General features: G+C 43.3%; 1 long non-coding RNA gene across 1 annotated transcript in view; it reads left to right on the forward strand.

Annotated features, from left to right (window-relative positions):
* LOC108448352 overlaps positions 1–18,086 on the forward strand; it is a 70,090-nt gene that overhangs the window by 41,734 nt on the left and 10,270 nt on the right. The window contains exons 3-4 of the long non-coding RNA XR_001864245.1: positions 380–558; positions 8,654–8,725. This is a non-coding gene — a long non-coding RNA (uncharacterized LOC108448352). The remainder of the gene's footprint in view (positions 1–379; positions 559–8,653; positions 8,726–18,086) is intronic.

An 18,086-nucleotide genomic window follows, 5' to 3' on the forward strand; every position in this document is an offset into this window, starting at 1 on the left:
ATTCTTTTTAGCCCCCCCCTCTAGTCTAAAATTATGGCAGCAGCCATGGTGAATGGCAGCTTTCTCCTTGAAAAGCAGCCTAACCCTGTGAATATTGCTCTGGTGAAGCCTCATGCTCCTCCTTTATAATGTGGCAAGAGCTCTGAGAGCCTGATGTGTCCATGCATGCTCCAGCAAACCAGGGACAAACTCCTCACCCCACTAAAAACCCACTCACCCAGTTCTCAGAGGCCAGAGTTTTGCTCTAGCCAGATTTTCCCAGTCCTTTCACCAGCTTTTGTCCTTCTGAAGAAGCAATATTTGAGAGGGAGAATTTATCTTGCAATAAAAATAATGAGATTTTACTGTGCTCATTTATTTTTTTCTTTTACTGTCTTAGATGCTGGCATCTCTGCTGTGGTGACTGAAGCACTCTTGAGTTAGAAGTGGGATCAAAAAGAAAGAGGAGATTCAATTCAAATAAGGTTTAAAGACTGAGGCACAGAGAAATGGAAGGAAGAGTCAATTTTTGAAACAGAGGAGAAAGAAGGCTATGACCCAAAAACCCACACTCTGAAGGTAACTGTCATTTCCTTCTTCTGTGAAGAGTGTTGGGGTTTCTCTAAAGGAAGTGGGGGGTGGGGAGAGGACAGTTCCTGGTATTTTCCTCAGCTTAGAAAGCAGACAAAAGTCATCAGGCTTCCTATGTGACTGAGAAGTGTTACGGAAAGTGTGAACTCTGCGGTCAGGTACCCTGGTGAGGACTGTCAGGACTAGGAATCTTTACTCACGTTTCAGTCCACAGTGCTGTTCCCTGAATATAAGGAAAAAAATTCTAGTTGGATGCTAAAATGATTCAGGGAAGTGTTAGAAGGTCCTTGGCTCCATTTGTCCTGCTGCTCAGTACTCCATGAACCCTTCACACTGGAATGTGCTGTCCTCTGCACCTTCCAAACATATCTGGGCCACATCTGCCATGTGGTGACACAAATACACCCAAACACTTTCTACACCTTGGTAAAATGTTTATTCCCAAAAGGTGCCAGCAACAAAAGAGTCAAATGGGATGGCTGGAGAACACATGTTAATTGGTTTCAGGAGATCTTCAAACAGGGCTCAGAAACAAATCAAAGCCATGCAAGGTAACTGTAAAATTTATTGTGCAAAATTAAATTATGGGATACTTGTTAAACATAATATTTTAAACTTCCGTGGAAGCATCATAAGGCTGCTAAATTATAACTGTGATCAAGGCATGATGTGAAATACTCTGGCTCCCATTCTGCAGATAAGTAAATCAGGCACAATGAAGAGGAATGGAGGCTCAGATGTGTTTCCTGGGAAATGGGTATAAGGACACACATCACCTGGGCTCTCATCTGATTGATGTCTGTCTCCTGCCTCCCTTTTCCTGGTGAATGTAGAGATCATCCATCTTCACAGCAAAGGGAGGGGGGCCAACTACAGAGGTTTTGGTTGCTCTTATGGGATCAGATCTCTAGTGACTTGGACAAGGACACAGAACCGAGTGGCAGCATTAGGATGAATGCCAATGGATTCTGCTCCCATTTTTCAGTTAATAGGTATTCAGCTGAGGAGGGCAGTTTTGTGCAGGGAAAAATTCATTATATAAATATGTACTGAGGTGAAGCAAAGCAGAATGAAGATTAGAAGGAAGAAAATTCTGGTCTTGGTTCTCAGCTCCTAAAGCATGAAATTCTAAAGCTGGAATGGTTTGCCTTGTGCTGGAGCCTGGTGTGCGGGGCCCATGTTTTCAAGGATGTCATTTTGCATTTGTTGCATCAGTTAGGATTTACATAGCCTTCTATGAAATCAGGGCCATAAATGTTGATTTTAAACAAAGCTATTTCCATAGGATCTTTATTGTCTGTGTAGTGGTAAAGTGCTATGAATAATTTTTCCCAGGTGCTTAAACAGGTGGTGTCTTCAAGGGAAGCAGGGCTTCTTTCATGTTCCCTATAATTTGTGCTGTCTTAAGCCTTCATTGTCAATGTCTTGGGTGAACGTTTACAGCTGCCTGAAATGTTGCATCCCCACAAAGATGCTGGATACCCAGCTCCACGATTGGAGTAGAAGTGTTACAGTTATTTATTTACAGGGAAGGAAATAACACAGTGGCTCTATTTGCTACTCCTAAATTTATTTTCTCTTCTTTTGTGCAGTGTAAAAATGTTAGTCATCTCCAATGGCCCTTGGATATAAGCTTTCCAAATATATTCTCTATATAGATGCACTGATGACACTCCAGCAGTTCAGCAAGAGGAAATCTGAAATAGTGGCACTAAATGACAAGGAAAAAAAATCACCAGGGAGAAAACTCTCCATAAAAGTCTGAGGATTATTATGGAGCATTGGGAAATGTTGCCAGTGCTGGACTGAATACTTGTTGAACCTTCATTTCTCAGACATCATTGATTAAAGGTGGATGGAAAAGTGCCATATAAAAGAGCAGACTCACGAGCTTCAGCTTCTGGTTCCATCTGCTTTGGGGCTGTAAGTGCAAATCCATGTAACAAAATTGGGATTTTAAACCTTGTGTTTAGGGCCCAAGCAGAAGAGGCTGGACTGAGGACGGGCTGTGTTGCCACCATTAGTAAATGATGCTCATGAAGCTGTGCCCCCTTCATTAGGAGCTTCATTCGGAAACAGGAAGCAAACTGCAGCAGCCAGGTTTGAAAATGGGGATTGATGTGACTGCAAGTTTCCATCTCCTCATTCAGTTTTTTAAAATGCCATAATACTTTCTTTTCTAAGAAACACGTGTCATGGACTTGGATTTATCAGCATTTTTAAAAGCAATGGATGTGTCTGCTTGCTGGGATCCATCAATTATGAGGGCATATATAAGCTATTTAAACATTTCCATGTGGTTTTGGGGTCTCCCTCAGTGATGTCCTACATCCATCCTGTCCATGCTCATTTATTCTGACACACAGAGAATCCACCATGACTGATGACATTGCTAAAGTGAGTGATTGACCTTTCCCTGGTGTAAATGTGCAGAGATTACCCATCTGCACACAGAGAGAGGGAAAATGCACATAGGTTTCAGTGGGGGTACCCAAAAGAGTTTGTACTGGGATGATTCAGGAGATTGGTTGTTCAGCCAAAGAGCTCAAAGAAATAAGAAGCAGAAATATGGTAGTATATGAAAATATCACTTCTGCTTCTCCAGCCACATGTAGGTCATCCCGAGGATAATACTACTTATATATATTTATTTATATAGAGATATATTTATGGGTGTATATAAGTGAATATAAACTTTTTTCCATTAAAGAAAAAGCTGTGATTAGGGCATGCAAGCTGAAGCAAACTACTGACTATCTATTTTGTTCAAGAACTCTGGGATAATTTTTTTCTTCCTGCTCCTCATCATTTTTCCAGCCATATGGATTTGCCAGTTCACTGCATCATTGCATGTTTATAACACAGCATTTCTTCAGCAGCTGTCGCTATCTCATAATGCCATAGTACATCTTGTGTACCGAGCTGCAGGCCAGAGTGAGATAGAAAACAGCTTACACTTAAAGGAAAAAAAAAACAAACAAACCTTGACATCCATTTGGATGCTGGTTGTGGATGTAGAAAAGGCAGCGAAAGTGCTGTGAACTCTCTCAGATACATCCGTTGTTCCAGCTTTGTGTCAGGCTGCTAATTCACCACCAGGGCTTCACATTTAGCCTGATACAGTTTAAGATACATTTACCAGAGACAGATCCTTTCTCTCCTTGGCTGTCCTGCATCACACAGGTTGGCCTCTGGGACACAGCCTGGGAGCCTGACTTGCTAACCAGTTCTAAGTACTGTTTTTGACTGGGAAAAAGATGGGTGAAACTAGAATAGGTGGATGCCCACACAAAAGCTGTGTGCAAATTTTGGAGATTTCAATGAAGTGCATAAAAACTGCCCCCAGTCTGGCCATAGGGATATATTCAGGTAACAGCTGAGATACCAAAACGTTGATTGATGTGTGGTCTTCTTCCCTGTCCTAAAGATAAAGGATCTGGAAGAAATGACTTAAAATGGTGCTATCTGGAAGGGGTAGAGAAGTACTGACACAAGTACTGTCTTCTTCTACTGCTGTTTTCTTCCTCGCCCAGCAGCCCTCAGACATGGCCAAGAGCTGGAGCAGTTCCTGTCAGGACTCTCTTGCCCATCACCCACACTGGGCCAAAACGGGATCTGCTGAGCATGTGGGAAATGCTCCTCTGGCTGTGTGAGAGCAAGTGTGGGTTTTGGGTCACAGGGAAGGGAGTTTTTGCCCTATTTCTCATGCAATCACAGAGAGCTTGAGATTCATTGTGTTGGGGCTACCCCAGCTGAAAACCTGCCCACACAGGCTGCATGTGGTGCAGATGTTCTGGCTGTGGTACTTTTTCAGAAGTTAGGTGTATGTGACTTCAGTTCATGCTTATCATTTGACCATCACCAGAACAGGAAGAAAGGTTTGGCTTTTTTTGTTGTTGTTGTTGTTTTTCTTTTTCTTTCTAATGAATATTGTGACATGATAGCTTGAATTATCAGAGCATCATACAGTGTGCTGCAGATAGTGGTTTAATGATGTAACATCCCTTCAGAGAAGGTAACCCAAATACCTGGCAGTTAGATTGAATGTGATCAGATAGCACTAGGTCACAAATTGGCCTTTCTGGCTCATCTCATGTGAGCCTGTGCGATGAGATTTTCAAAAATCAAACTCGACAGGGAAATATTTTTTCCTGTATTCAGTCATCAGCAGAGAAAGAGCAATCGCACAGTACTAAGATTATCCAGCATTAGAAAGAACATCCTAATCCCAGACATGAGAGACAGGATGTCCATTAGGAATGGTAGCCACTGATCAATAGTCTAATTTAGCACAGAGAGGTTTTATTGCTTTGGGAGCTGGAAGGAGAAGAGGGAGGTATTGCAGTGTCTTCAGTTCTAGTCCTGCCTCTGTCGCTGATGCACCCCAAAGAAACACTGGCTGACTCCACTGCTTTTCCACAGCCATAGGATCAAGCAATAATTTTAAACTATCAGACCATTATATATTTTGAATGTGCATTTGATTGTGTATGGGGTGGCATAAAGCAAGAAAATCCATTTTTGACAATGTCAGGAGTAAGCTGACATTTGCCTGCAATTTATTTCAGATCAAATCCAGCAAATTTCTAGGCCATCAGCAAAGAAAATAACTATGAAAATTTTTTTTCAGGCATTTCATGCCTTTTCCTTCTTTTTTTTTTTTTTTTTTTTTTTTTTTTTTGTAATAAAAAAAAAAGTATAGGGATAAAATTCCAAAGCAGAACTTTTAAAAAACCCCCATACTTTCTACAAACATACAAATATTTTCTACAGGGTATTTTTAATGTATTCAGAACACCTCTGTCCCCCATTGCCCTCCCTTGATTCTCAGAAATAAGACTTCAGACTGGGAGCTGGCGAAGTGCATCACCTTCAAGAGTGAGCTCAGCTGCCAAAGATTTTTCTAACCAGATGGAGGGGTAAAAGTTGCTATTGTTACATGAACTAGCTAACTAAGAGTGAGCATTACCAGTAAAACCTTTATGTGCTGGAATTTCTCTAGGAGTCAGGCAATCACATGAGTGGGAGGTGGCAGGCAGGGTGCTGGCACACCGTGGCTCTTGCCCCTGCTCTGCCTCCTCCCAGGAATTGCTTCCTGTCTAAAGCTCAGGGAGGGCATGTCTAACTTAACACAGGGAAAGTGATAAAATGTTGGTAGCAGAGCCTAATAGATTTTCAAGGAGATTGAGCAGGAGCCACGGAAGGTAGCAGTGAGGCATGGAAAGCAAAAGTACACCAGGCCTTGTTTAATTATCTTTTTTTCACACTGCATTAATCATCACAAAAACAGGATTATGCCTATTTTTACATCAGTGTTGGAGGGTAATACAACTGTCATTTTGTGCAAAAAAGTATAGGGATAAAATTCCAAAGCAGAACTTTTAAAAAACCCCCATACTTTCTACAAACATACAAATATTTTCTACAGGGTATTTTTAATGTATTCAGAACACCTCTGTCCCCCATTGCCCTCCCTTGATTCTCAGAAATAAGACTTCAGACTGGGAGCTGGCGAAGTGCATCACCTTCAAGAGTGAGCTCAGCTGCCAAAGATTTTTCTAACCAGATGGAGGGGTAAAAGTTGCTATTGTTACATGAACTAGCTAACTAAGAGTGAGCATTACCAGTAAAACCTTTATGTGCTGGAATTTCTCTAGGAGTCAGGCAATCACATGAGTGGGAGGTGGCAGGCAGGGTGCTGGCACACCGTGGCTCTTGCCCCTGCTCTGCCTCCTCCCAGGAATTGCTTCCTGTCTAAAGCTCAGGGAGGGCATGTCTAACTTAACACAGGGAAAGTGATAAAATGTTGGTAGCAGAGCCTAATAGATTTTCAAGGAGATTGAGCAGGAGCCACGGAAGGTAGCAGTGAGGCATGGAAAGCAAAAGTACACCAGGCCTTGTTTAATTATCTTTTTTTCACACTGCATTAATCATCACAAAAACAGGATTATGCCTATTTTTACATCAGTGTTGGAGGGTAATACAACTGTCATTTTGTGCACTGTCTGTCATTAGCAACTGTTAAATTAAAGGTTTGAAAAGTAAAATAATGAAGTCAGACTGCTCCCTTGACCTATTTTTCACCAAGAACTTTTTCCCCTTTGACCTCTGAATCTGGATTTCCCTTATCAAATCATCTTCCTTTCCCCAGCCCTGCCAGCCACCCTGGTATTTGTTGTTCCCATGACCTCTCTCTTCAGCTGTCTGGTACTATGTGGTGGTTTGACACAGTAACTTTTTTTCTTCCTATAGCATCTCTAATTCCTTCACCACAGAAATCTTCCTCCTTCTCCAATTGCTCTTCCAGCATCTCTGCTGGTGCCTCCTGTGACCACAGGTTCCAGGTTTCCTCAGTGTTTGCTCTGGGGCTCAGCTCAGACTGTGTCCCTCCACCTCAGTGACCATGGCCCAAGCCTTCATCCCTCCCTTGTACCTTCTCCGTGTTAATGTCTCTGTTCCTTGTAGATGTAAAATGTCCCTTATGTACACATTCCCACTTGTCTCTGCTTCTCTTTACTTCTCCATCCCTATTTTTCTCTCTAACTTCCTCACTCCCCTCCTCCTCTGTGCCTGTTTTCTCCTTTTTGCCTCCACCTTTGAAATAATTTAAATCACTCAATGTTTTTGCTGTGGTCTCCATCCAGAGGCAGCCGTGATCTGGTGCTTCTAAAAGAGGCACAGAAATTTGGCTTCCTCTATGCTTAGAGTCTGGTTTAATGATGTGGGATCCTTTCTCACCCCCACAAGGGCAATAAATAAGTTATGAAGTTACATATACCTGTTACTACACTTGCATAATTATTCTTCCTACACTCTGAGAGGTAGAGGTTCTGTATTAAATTTAACTGTAGCAATTGTCTCAAGGATGTCTCAGGCTGACTGTTGCAGCAAAACATGCAGCTTTTGGTGCTCTTAAAAGACTGACCCTGCACTTCACCAGGAATTCCCCTGGTCTAAATTTCTGGGGCAGGGCTGAAAAAAATAAGTGCATGGTGTCCTCTTGGGTGGAATTCATCCTAAGCTTTTCCCCTTCTTATACTCCTGAATCAGTACAAACCCTGGCATATAGCTCACCTGCACACACCTGTGCTTGCTCTGTATTAGCTCTGCCTTGGAGGTACAGAGGTGTGAGAATTGCAAAGTTAGGCAAAATTCCAAGCTGATGTGTAAGATGCTGGGGTTTTTATGGGGGTGAAATGGTAGGACCATAGTCTGAAATCCAGACTATGACAATTTCCAGTGATTTAAGGGTACTAAAAGAATCAGATCAGTCACAGCTCCGGTTTCGGAGGAATGTGCAGGAGTATATCTTCCCACATTAACATCCCCTGACTGTGATCAGTCTTTATCACCCAAACCTCGACCTGAACAATGGACAATCGACTGCAGCTGTTTCTACTTTACTAATTTGATCTACCTAAGGAAACCACTCTTGCAGGAACTCTAAAGATGAAAAATAGCACCAATTATATTCTCTAATACAATTGATTTCTTAGTACCCGTGTGTACGGTTCTGATTCTGTACAATTCTACTGCCAACTCAGTAAGAAGGGATTTTATGACAGTCTGAAAACTTTCTTTCCAAAGACTTTGTATGAACACACTGCAAAGCTGTGTACATAGGCAGACACTTCACAACTGAATAAATAAGATTAACTGTATTCAGATCCAAAATTTTACCTATTTTTACAACAGTGGGTCAAATAAATGTAGCAAAATCTCTTTTTGGTTCTTTTCTTTTCCATTTTTGCATGCTACCGTGTGCAACCTTCATTGCAGTTGTCACTGAAGGCAACTCTGCTCTTCCACTACTGAAGCCACAGCAAAGGCATTGGGAGGCAGCTGAGATCTTTCACAGAACAAGAAAACCTGTGTTCATGCAGTAACTTATAGCACAGTGTAAAACCCAGCATGTTTAAGATTAACCAGAGCTTATCCCTTTTCATGCCATTGAAGAGTCACCTCTGTAACTCGCTGACACCTTAGCACAGCCTCCACTGGGCACAGTTACACAGGTATGTATTATAGCATTAAAGTTTATAATTAGGATTTTAAAGGACCTAAATTTTGTTGTTTCATTCAGGAAATCAGTATCTGGCTGTGCTCTGAAGAAATGCCTGTGCAAGAAGGTTACTCCATCAGGTCGCTGCAGCAGGTATTTTTCACCTTGCTCCAGAGAAGGGTGGGAGGATCTAGCAACTGATGAAGACAGGATAACAGACAAGATGGAGCTTTGGCTTGATTCCATATGATAATTTCAGTGTAATTGTTTTGCCTTTAGGCTGCTGTATCTGATTAGACCAGTCTCTCACTGATCCAAGGTTAGGAGAATGCAAAACTGCTGTAGTGAAGTGCTAAACACAATTGCAGCCAGACCAAATAATCTGGGCCAGTTACCCATGCAGATCTGCAGATAGAGGCACACATGCAGTTTTGCATGAGGAACATAACACACAGTAGCTCCAAATTTGGGAGGAGGATTAATAATTTGTTAAGATAAAAGTTGTGGTCTCTACAGTAGGTTGGGTAATCATATAAATAAATGTAAAAGTCCATTTTAGAGCAGCCTTCTTTTAATACTAATTGGATGCAAAAATCTTATCACATTAGTAACCTTCATACCTTTATAATAAGTCTTTTATTGTATTAGCCAGCTTGGTTTTCACTAATATGATACGAAAGACTTGCTAATATATTAGGAAAGTCACTAACACCATTAATTTACTAGATAAATTACTTCTCTATCTTGGAACTTTAAATGAAATGGAATTCACTAATCCTAATTGGTTTGCCTTCTACCAGAATTATTTCCCATTAGTTCAGCATGTTTTCTTTTTTCATACTTGAACAGAAGAGATTTCTTAAACTCAAAGCCTTGGGGTACAGTATATGGGTTTATTAATTATCAGGTATTCATTCAAGGGGGTTAATTAAGCAATAACTTTCCATTGACTGGAATATACAAAGGAATAAAAGGCTTGACTTGTCCTGCTGATTAAAGCAGTGAGGCCGTTGTGCCATCATTTTGCTCCATTTGGTTGTGGGGGAATAAAGTTTTCCCACTATTTAGCACAGAGCTCAGAGCCCCCATTCCTTATGCATAGAAACTTTGTTGGTTTGTTGATTTTTGTCCTTTTTTCCTCCCCCATCTCTGCCTGGAAATGAGGGTTGTGACCTGCCCTTGTGGCTGTGGATCTTGGTGCTGTAGCCCATGTTTTTGTCACATGGAGACTTGAGAACTGCAATGCAGTAACGGGAACTAAATCCCCTTGGAAATGAGGAGCCGGTGCTGAAGGCAGCATCCTGCTGAGTAAGTCGGGTATCTCACTGTAAGCACAACACTTCTGCTGAGGGGTTGGTACTTGGCCGTGTATTGGCTTCCAGGCAGAGTTTATGGTGTTGGATTTGATGTTTGGGCCTAATTCAAACCTTTTTGGAATCAGTGGAAGGACTCTCCATGTACTTCAGTTGATTTTGGATCAGGCCCAGCAGTCTTGGAATAGCTTGTCTGTGCGAGAGACACCCTCTCTTCTCTGGGGACGTTGCCTCATCGTTTGAGAGGAGCAGCATGTCAGCTAGAACAGCTACTCTTGGGAAGGGGAGTGAGCTGCTCTCAAACAAGGACCTGAGAATCTTGCAAGGGTTACTTTGGTCTCGGGCTCACCCTGCAGGAACTTGAATCTGTTGTCTTTTAGGACATACTTTTGAGAAGTGGATCCTTTGAGAGCATAAATTAATATATTGGAATAGGTGGAAGAGAAAGGGGGTTTTCCTAGAGCTTCCCCAGGTCCCACTGAACTCCATTTCATGTAACAGCCTCCCTGGGGCCGTGACAATCTGTTTTAATTAGAGCTGTCTCTGAGCATCTCTTGATTAGGCTGAGGAATGGGGCTCCACCGAGAATTCAGCTGACCCAAGCTGTGGGAGCGCAAAGGCCATCGTTGCGCAGGCCTCCCACGTACCCTCATTTGCACTGTGTGAGACTTCAGTCCAACCCAGCTCGCTGCTGGCCAGGCTCTGGAATCCATTTATAAAAGCTTGTGGTTGTGTCTGTGTGTTGGTAAACGCATATGATGCACTGGCTGGGGCTGGCTGAAACTGCCGCTCGCAATCAGCCCTGCATCACTGAGTCAGCGCATCCCGAAGCCTGAGCACATCTCTGCCCAGGGGAAGCAGGGCTGCTCCCCACCACGCCCGGGAAGGTGGGGCCTCCGGGTACCAGCCAGGAGCCCACTTGTCCCAGGCAGGAAAAGAGAAGGAGGTGGAGCTGGAGGCTGGAAAAATGTGTGATATTGGAGTGACTGCTGAGTTTATTCCCCAACAAGCGTTAGCTTGCTTTTCTTCTTGATTGTTTTGGTGATTGTGGTAAAGTGCAGATGTTATGCAATGGTAGGACTGGTAACACTGGCCACTGCCAAGTGTAGTGCCAGGAGTCATTTATAAGCTTCCCCAGCAATGAGCTCTGTCAGCACATGCTTCACCTCCTTGTTGCCATTGCAGGCACCACTGTTGAGCCAAGCTATGCTGTGACTGAGACGCCCCTTCCACACCAGTCTGGGCGAGGAGCTTCTTGCCCCCGTGAAGCCACTGTGCTGTGCCCTTGCCATGCTCTGTTAACTCTTGCAGAGGAGCTCTGCAGCCCAGCTAGAGAAGCCAAAATTCCAGCATCACCTTACCAAGAGGGACGTTTTGGTGAAATGAAAAGGTTTCGAAATCCCAACAAGAAAGGCTGTAAGATTACCTTGAGTGCTTGAAATAATGTATGTATGCATACATCTAGGTATACCTGTATAATTGCATGAGCCAAATGACTTGCTTTGGCTTGCTTATCATTCTAAGACATAAAACAGGTAATCTAGCTTTATTTGACACCTACGATAATCATCCAAGAAAATGAGAGGCTCTGTAATGGAGGTCTATAAACAGGTCTTGCAGGTCATTCCCACCAGCTGGCTCTGCACACCAGGGCTCTATGGAAACGTGACTATAAACACTGTGTTGGATCAAGAGCTGCTCTACTGACAGAAGAGACGAACACTAAAGCAGTACAAAACTGAGTAAGTCTCAGAAAATGATTCACTCTCTTAATTAATTTTCCATTTTGGTTGGTGGAATGCCCTTAGGTGGCTGCAGTGGGCTCGAGTTTCTTCTTTCTGGGCAGAGTTCACCTTTGCACAAGGACTGGGAAACTCTCCTCTCCCACCCTCCACGCACTGAGAAGCCCAGGCAGGATCCTTTAAGGGAATATCTTCCTCTACCCAAATCATTCTGAATCACACTAATTTCTTAAGGCACAATCGCATGTGGCTCAGAGGCTTATATAATTACCAATGCAGTGGTATGCTGGGAAGCCTGTAGCCTTCCTTTGTTAAGCAATGCCCCTTTCCCATCTCGTGGAAAGTATCCCCAAGTGCAGTTTTCTGTCCTGACAGCCCCTGGTAAAAGCAACTGCATGTGTGAGCAGCCCTTCTTGCGAAAGAGGCAGCATTCCCAGCTGTCTTGTGCTGGGATTCTTCATTCCCTGGGTGAGCCAAGCACTCATACAATAAGGCAGAGCAGGGGAGCAGAGTCAGACATGCATTCCCTATCCATGCAGGATCCAAATGCCCATGGTGTGCCATCTTGTACCAGGGCAGCCGGAGCAAATTCAATGCCAACGTTTCCAGAGTGCTTTTATGTCAGGTTTGTGTGGTTGTCCAAGTTGAGTATGAACAGTTTGCTTGCTTTCTTTTGAATAATAAAATATTGAAGGCTCTGCTCCAGCCATTTCTTCCATGATTAACAACTAAATCCTTAGTCACAGTTTTCCCACAGAAATCCTTTACTCGGATCAGGAGACAGGACAAAAGGAGAGGAGAGAGCCCCCATGTCATGCCCCAGGCCATCCTAGGGAGGGGACAGGCAATCCTGAGCCTTATCTCTCCCAGGTCTTCCCCTACAATATGCCTGGAGAAGTGACTAAGCTGGGGAGAGGAGCTGGAGCAGCATGAGGTGGATGTGTAGGAGGTTGCCAGTGGGGTTGTTCCAGCTTATGCTGGGAGTCACCTTGACCCAGAGCTACAAAGGAAATGTAAAACTGAATTTCTTCTTTCCATTTCTGCCCCACAAACTGCACAGCATAAAATGTATCACTTTCTTATTTTCAAATAGCTTTTCTATATGCATTATTAATGTAACTAAAACCCAAACCTTCAATTTATCACTCCCTGGATACTTGCACTTAGAAATGTGTGTTATATCATTGTCTGTTTAGAGATGGTGTTAAGTTCTAGCTTGAAAAGAAAGGTGTGGTGTTGGGAACTGTATCTTTCCTGAGAGGACACCAAAGTAAAGTGGGGTTTTTTTCAAGACAGAAGTGTGTAAGGGTCTCCCTTGATAGGGTGTAGGGGGACATCAGGGCAAAGAGAGGGCATGGCCTGTTTTACTCTTTACCACCATGCAGGAGATACAATTTGGCTACTTCTGCCACTGAGCCTGAATTAATGTGATTTGATTTTTCCTCCTTCCAGTATTTTACTAATAAACACCAGTTTAAAACCCAAAATGTAGCCCATTAATGAATCATAGATATTTTGTCCTATCATGCTTTCATCTGCTTAAGCCTTAAATTTCTACTGCCCTGAGGAAGACTTTGATTAGGGCTCCATACGGTGCCAGAGATGGAAGGTTTATGCAGCTGGGGGTTTCTAGCAAAACATCAGAAGCTTTAGGGTTTCTCTTTGCTCCTGAGAAATGCTGCTGGCAGAAGAACAGGTTCTCAGAGTCAGACTGACAGAAAAATTACTGACACCCCTAAGAAACCAGGTAGGGACTGCAGTTTTGACCTGATGAGGATTTTAACATCAAGATTCCCATGAAAGCCATGTGAAGTCAATGGAGATACTTCCACTGATTTCTAAGGACTGTGAGGTATACCCCATAGGGTAATGATCTCACAGGCTCTTCACAACCTGTCTTAGATGGATTTGAACAGCAGATCTGTGCTAAAGGGAAAGGGGGCACGATTCCCTTTCCCTCTGAGGAGGAGAGAAGGTGCAGAGTATGCAGCTGTGGGCTTATCTACAGCTTGGTGTGGCCACAGGGCAGGGACTACCCACTGCAGGGAGCTATGAGGGATGTGCCACCTGCCCAGACATTTGTGCCCACGAAGGCTCACCCTGAGTGAAGTGTGCTGCAGTGGAGTGACCTGGAGTCACCAGTGCTTTGGAGCCCATCATGGGCTGTGCAATGCAGGGGTGGAGGCCACAGTATCTTGAGTCCCAGTCTCTCTTCTGCCAGGGGGAAAACAGGTCTTTAGAGGCTGAGGGGTGGTACCAGACCAGCGTCCACATGCCCAGCCTGTGGAGGTCTGTTCCTTCAGGCAGGAATCACATGAGATAGTTGAGTTGAAATTGGGAGAAACTGCTCCAGCAGCTCTCTGTGATAGGGTGTAAAGTTTCATTTCTAACATCTAGAACCTGCACTCGACTGCACTTGAGAGAAGCCACCTGTTCAGCTCTGGGTACTGTCATCAGGGCCAGGATTCACCTCCCAGAATTAGCAGCCAATGTCAGGATTTCGGTGTGCCAGGCAGTAAAGGGGTCCCTTCTCCAAACATCTGCCCCCAGCACCCCACTAGAAGAGAAAAATATGAGCACAGGGAATTAAAGTGACAGCCCCTGACATCTGGCATATGTTACTGTCTCTGAGGCTGATTTAACTGGGCAGCAGGTAGAAAAGACAAATATTCACTAGAGAAGCTGGAGAAATGGAGGCAAGGCAGAATGAGATAAAACCTCTCCGAGAGAGTGTTTTACAGTGTGGTTCCTTGGGGGGCTGGGAAGGAAGGAGAAAGTTCACCATAAATGGAAAAAGGCTTGAACTATAATTAATTTACCTTGTCTGAGCTTTTTACCACATTTCCATGCATGAGAAAAAAATGCACCAAAACTCACATGTTCTTTATTTTTTAAGTACACAAGAGATAAATGGCTCACAACAGATTAATTTGGCCATATATTTGCTCAGACTGTGGAAGGGCTTGTGATGGACTTCAGCTTCAGATGAAATAATTAACCCAGACTGAAAGGGCATTTATTGGAAAGGCAATATGGAAAAAGAGGTTGCTGCTGTCTGATCTGCCTGACTCCTGCAAATTAACAACTTAAAGGCGAGGTTTTCTTGGAAATCTGTAGGAAGGAGCTAAGCTTCACTGCTTGCACTGAGCCAAATGGGCTTCAGGAGCAATGAAGGCAGCTCCCTTCCCAAGGCTGCTGGTCACTCAAAGTTGATCTGGGATGTGACAATCAACCCAGGTTCTCTCTGGCTCATACTTTGCCAAAAAGAGGTTGGGGAATCAGCCTATTTTTACTGTTTCTAGCACCAGCTGTAGGAGATCCCAGCTCAGTTGCCTGTGTGGGTTCTGCATGCCTGTACCAAATGTAATTTGTCCTCTCACAGTGGTGTCGGCAGCAGAAGAGACACTGAAAGATTTGATCAGCCTGAAGCCAGAACTCACATAATCACTTTTGCTATGTAGAAACTAAAGTTGATAAAAATGACAGGATTCCAGTGAAGGTCTGAAATGTCCCCAGGTTCAAGGATTCTTGGATTGAGGGCTGGAGTCTGCTAGGAACTCGAGGTTAAATTTTGCTCTTTCCCCTTTGTAGTGTTGACCATACAGAAGAAAAATACTTGGAAGGAAGCAAAGTATATGTATATATACTTCTGCAGCCTAAGAGCTGGTTTCAGTCCTGCATACTTTTATGTAGAACTCAATAAAATGCATTTGCAAAGATAATTACAGATGCATCAATGTCCTCTAATAATGGATTATATAAAGCCTGTTACGAAGTGCATTCATATCAACTTCTTGGCGAATTATACTACCTGCTATAACCAGGTGTTATAAAAACAATTACGGGTCTATGGGAATTACTGACACAAACTATGTACCCTTTAAATGAAATACGATTTCAGGTAGCTGTAAAAGGTGCTGTAGAGGGTGGTGGAGCTATTTTGGACATCCTGGAGCCAGCAGAACAGGAGAAGAAGCAGTTCTTGGGGAAAGCATGGTGATAAATGGTGCTTCAATGTGCGTTGGCTGACTCTTGGCTCGAGGCCTACAGGTTGATCCAGCTGTCCTTGTGTGCCACAATATTTTGTCCTGGTTTGTAGTCCCAAATTCCCATCAAAATATGCAGCAATTTGCTCACCTAAGTAATGAATGAAAAATAGTTAAGACCCTAGTCCTGAATTATTACCAAGCATTTATGAAGTTTCTTCAATTTGCTGGATTCCCACATGAAGGCTTTATTTGAAGCCTTTTCAGTTGAATGGAAATTTACTGTTGAATTGGGCAATCTCTGGATAAAGTCTTGGTTTAATTTTGTGAGATTATTTCTTTAGGGCAGAAGGGATGTTATTCTGAGTTATTAGGTTGAGTATTTTGCTGTATCATGAGAAAAACAAATGGATTTCTTCTTCTACTTCCTCATCACTAAAAACAGCCTCTAGTAAAAGATAAGCAGAACCAGTACAGATAGAAAGGAAGCCCCTTCCCTTTTCTCTCTGCACTGAACCTTTACCCAAAGGTTTTTTTTTTTTTTTTTTTTTTGTATGGTTCCTGTTGTTGTTCATATATTTCCTAGTTCTGCCTAGGACATGGAGCACAGTCACAACCACACAAGTTCCCATCATCATGTTTCTTTGCTATTCAGAAAAAATCTTCCCCAGTCCATTTGTTTTTGCAATAACGGATGTTTGGGCAGTGTGAGAAAGCAAAGAGTGTGTGGACCATGGGTGTCACATCAGTGAACTGCAGTTCAGTTTAAGAATGGAGCTGCAGAAACACACTCCTCAGTATACCAGATGCAAGTTTTTGAGGGTGAAACACACCATGCAGCAGGCCCAAAGCCCAGCTCTCTGGAACCAAGGACCTGCTTGCAAATGAGTGAGATGCCCTTTCAAGCAGCTTTCCTGCATATTTTCCGTATGAAATCCAAGTAGATTATGGTGCATAACCACTGTTATGCAGACGTGAGATTGGGATGCAGCTGGGACATATGCTTAGACACAGAAATTGAGATTTATTTCCATGTAAGCAGCTACCCTGATAATTTGCAAGTACATCTTTCCTCCAAGGACCTGAAAGCACTTCACAAATATTGTTGGAGGCTCAGAATGTTCTTGCACTTAAATAAACTCGCTGTTAGAGAGGTTAAGTGATTTATTTGAGGTTTCTCAGTAAATCAGAGGTAGAGGTAGGAAGTGAAACAAGATCATGACTGCAAATGACATCCTTTAACCTTTGGAGGTGCTACTGTGTACAAAGGCCTGACCCCACCAGCCTCACTCATATGAGCAGTGTCTCTGAAGTTAATGGGATGACTGGCATGAGAAAAGGGCTGCAATATTTGCCTCTTTAGGCCTTTCTCTGTGAAGTGTTTAATATTTCCCCAGAGGTACGTTTGGCTTCACCTTCTACAGAGTGTCTTATAGCAACAACAACAACAACAGCAACAGAAAAGTCAAATCCATTTTCTTCCTTCAGCGCGTAAAATCAGGATCCAAGGCGAGCACTCTCTCTGGGCAGGCGCTAAGCCACGGGGACCTGAAGAGAGTTGGTGTTTCTTGGAAATGGGCTTTGACTTCTCTGCTTGTCTCTTTCACAGGAAAGTAAGAGATTTTGGGACACAGTATGGACCTGCACATTTCCTAGCTGGTAAAAAAAAACATAGTCCATATTTCTTCTCAGCAAAAGTTTGGCACTACCCCAACTTCAGCAATCACAAAGACTAATATGTAAGAAAGACTGCACTAAAAATACAACGTAAAAATATATCCTTAATAAAATGAAACCAGAATTCCCAAATTCATTTTTCTTTCTCTGCAGAAAAAAAAAGGGTTGTGCCTCCAAGCCACTTTTTGCCTATTTAAGTCTCTGTGCTTCTTATTCCACTTCTTTAACAGGCTTGAAATGAATGAAGAGGTAGCAGACACGAGAGTGACATAGGCAGTAAATTATGTAAGTTCTATAAATGCGTGGCAATGGCAAGCAGGTTTCAATGCTAATGCAGCCGGCAGAGATTTCTGCCATTAGGGAAGAAAGGAGGGAACCTGCAGCATCTGAAGAGAAATGGGCTCAGTGAGTCCAGCGCCTGCTCCAGCCTGCAGAGAGGGGAGCCTGCCACATTCAGGAAAGGGGAAACGACTCCTGAAACGTGCACAAGTGACAATTCCCCGTAGCTTGAACTTTGATGACAAAGGGAAAGTAACTGTGAGCGAGGAGAGTTTGTGGAAGAGAGAAGAGAAAAGGGGAAAAAAAAAAAACGCTCTTTAACTCTGGAGTTTTTAAAAGTGCCCTTGTTTGTTTTCTTGGCAGAGGAGCGGAGCGTTTGGCACCCATCCTTGGAAGGTGGCCCAGCTGTACAAACGCTGGGGTTGGCCCTTTCCACGCTGTTGCTAAGCTGATGGCCCAATAGCCGGCGGGGCTCTCCACCCCCCCCCCGTGCTCCGGCCGCATCCAGGCTCCAGCC

The sequence above is a fragment of the Corvus brachyrhynchos genome, unplaced genomic scaffold (assembly GCF_000691975.1).
Source record: "Corvus brachyrhynchos isolate BGI_N302 unplaced genomic scaffold, ASM69197v1 scaffold26, whole genome shotgun sequence".
In the NCBI taxonomy this organism is placed as follows: Eukaryota; Metazoa; Chordata; class Aves; order Passeriformes; family Corvidae; genus Corvus; species Corvus brachyrhynchos.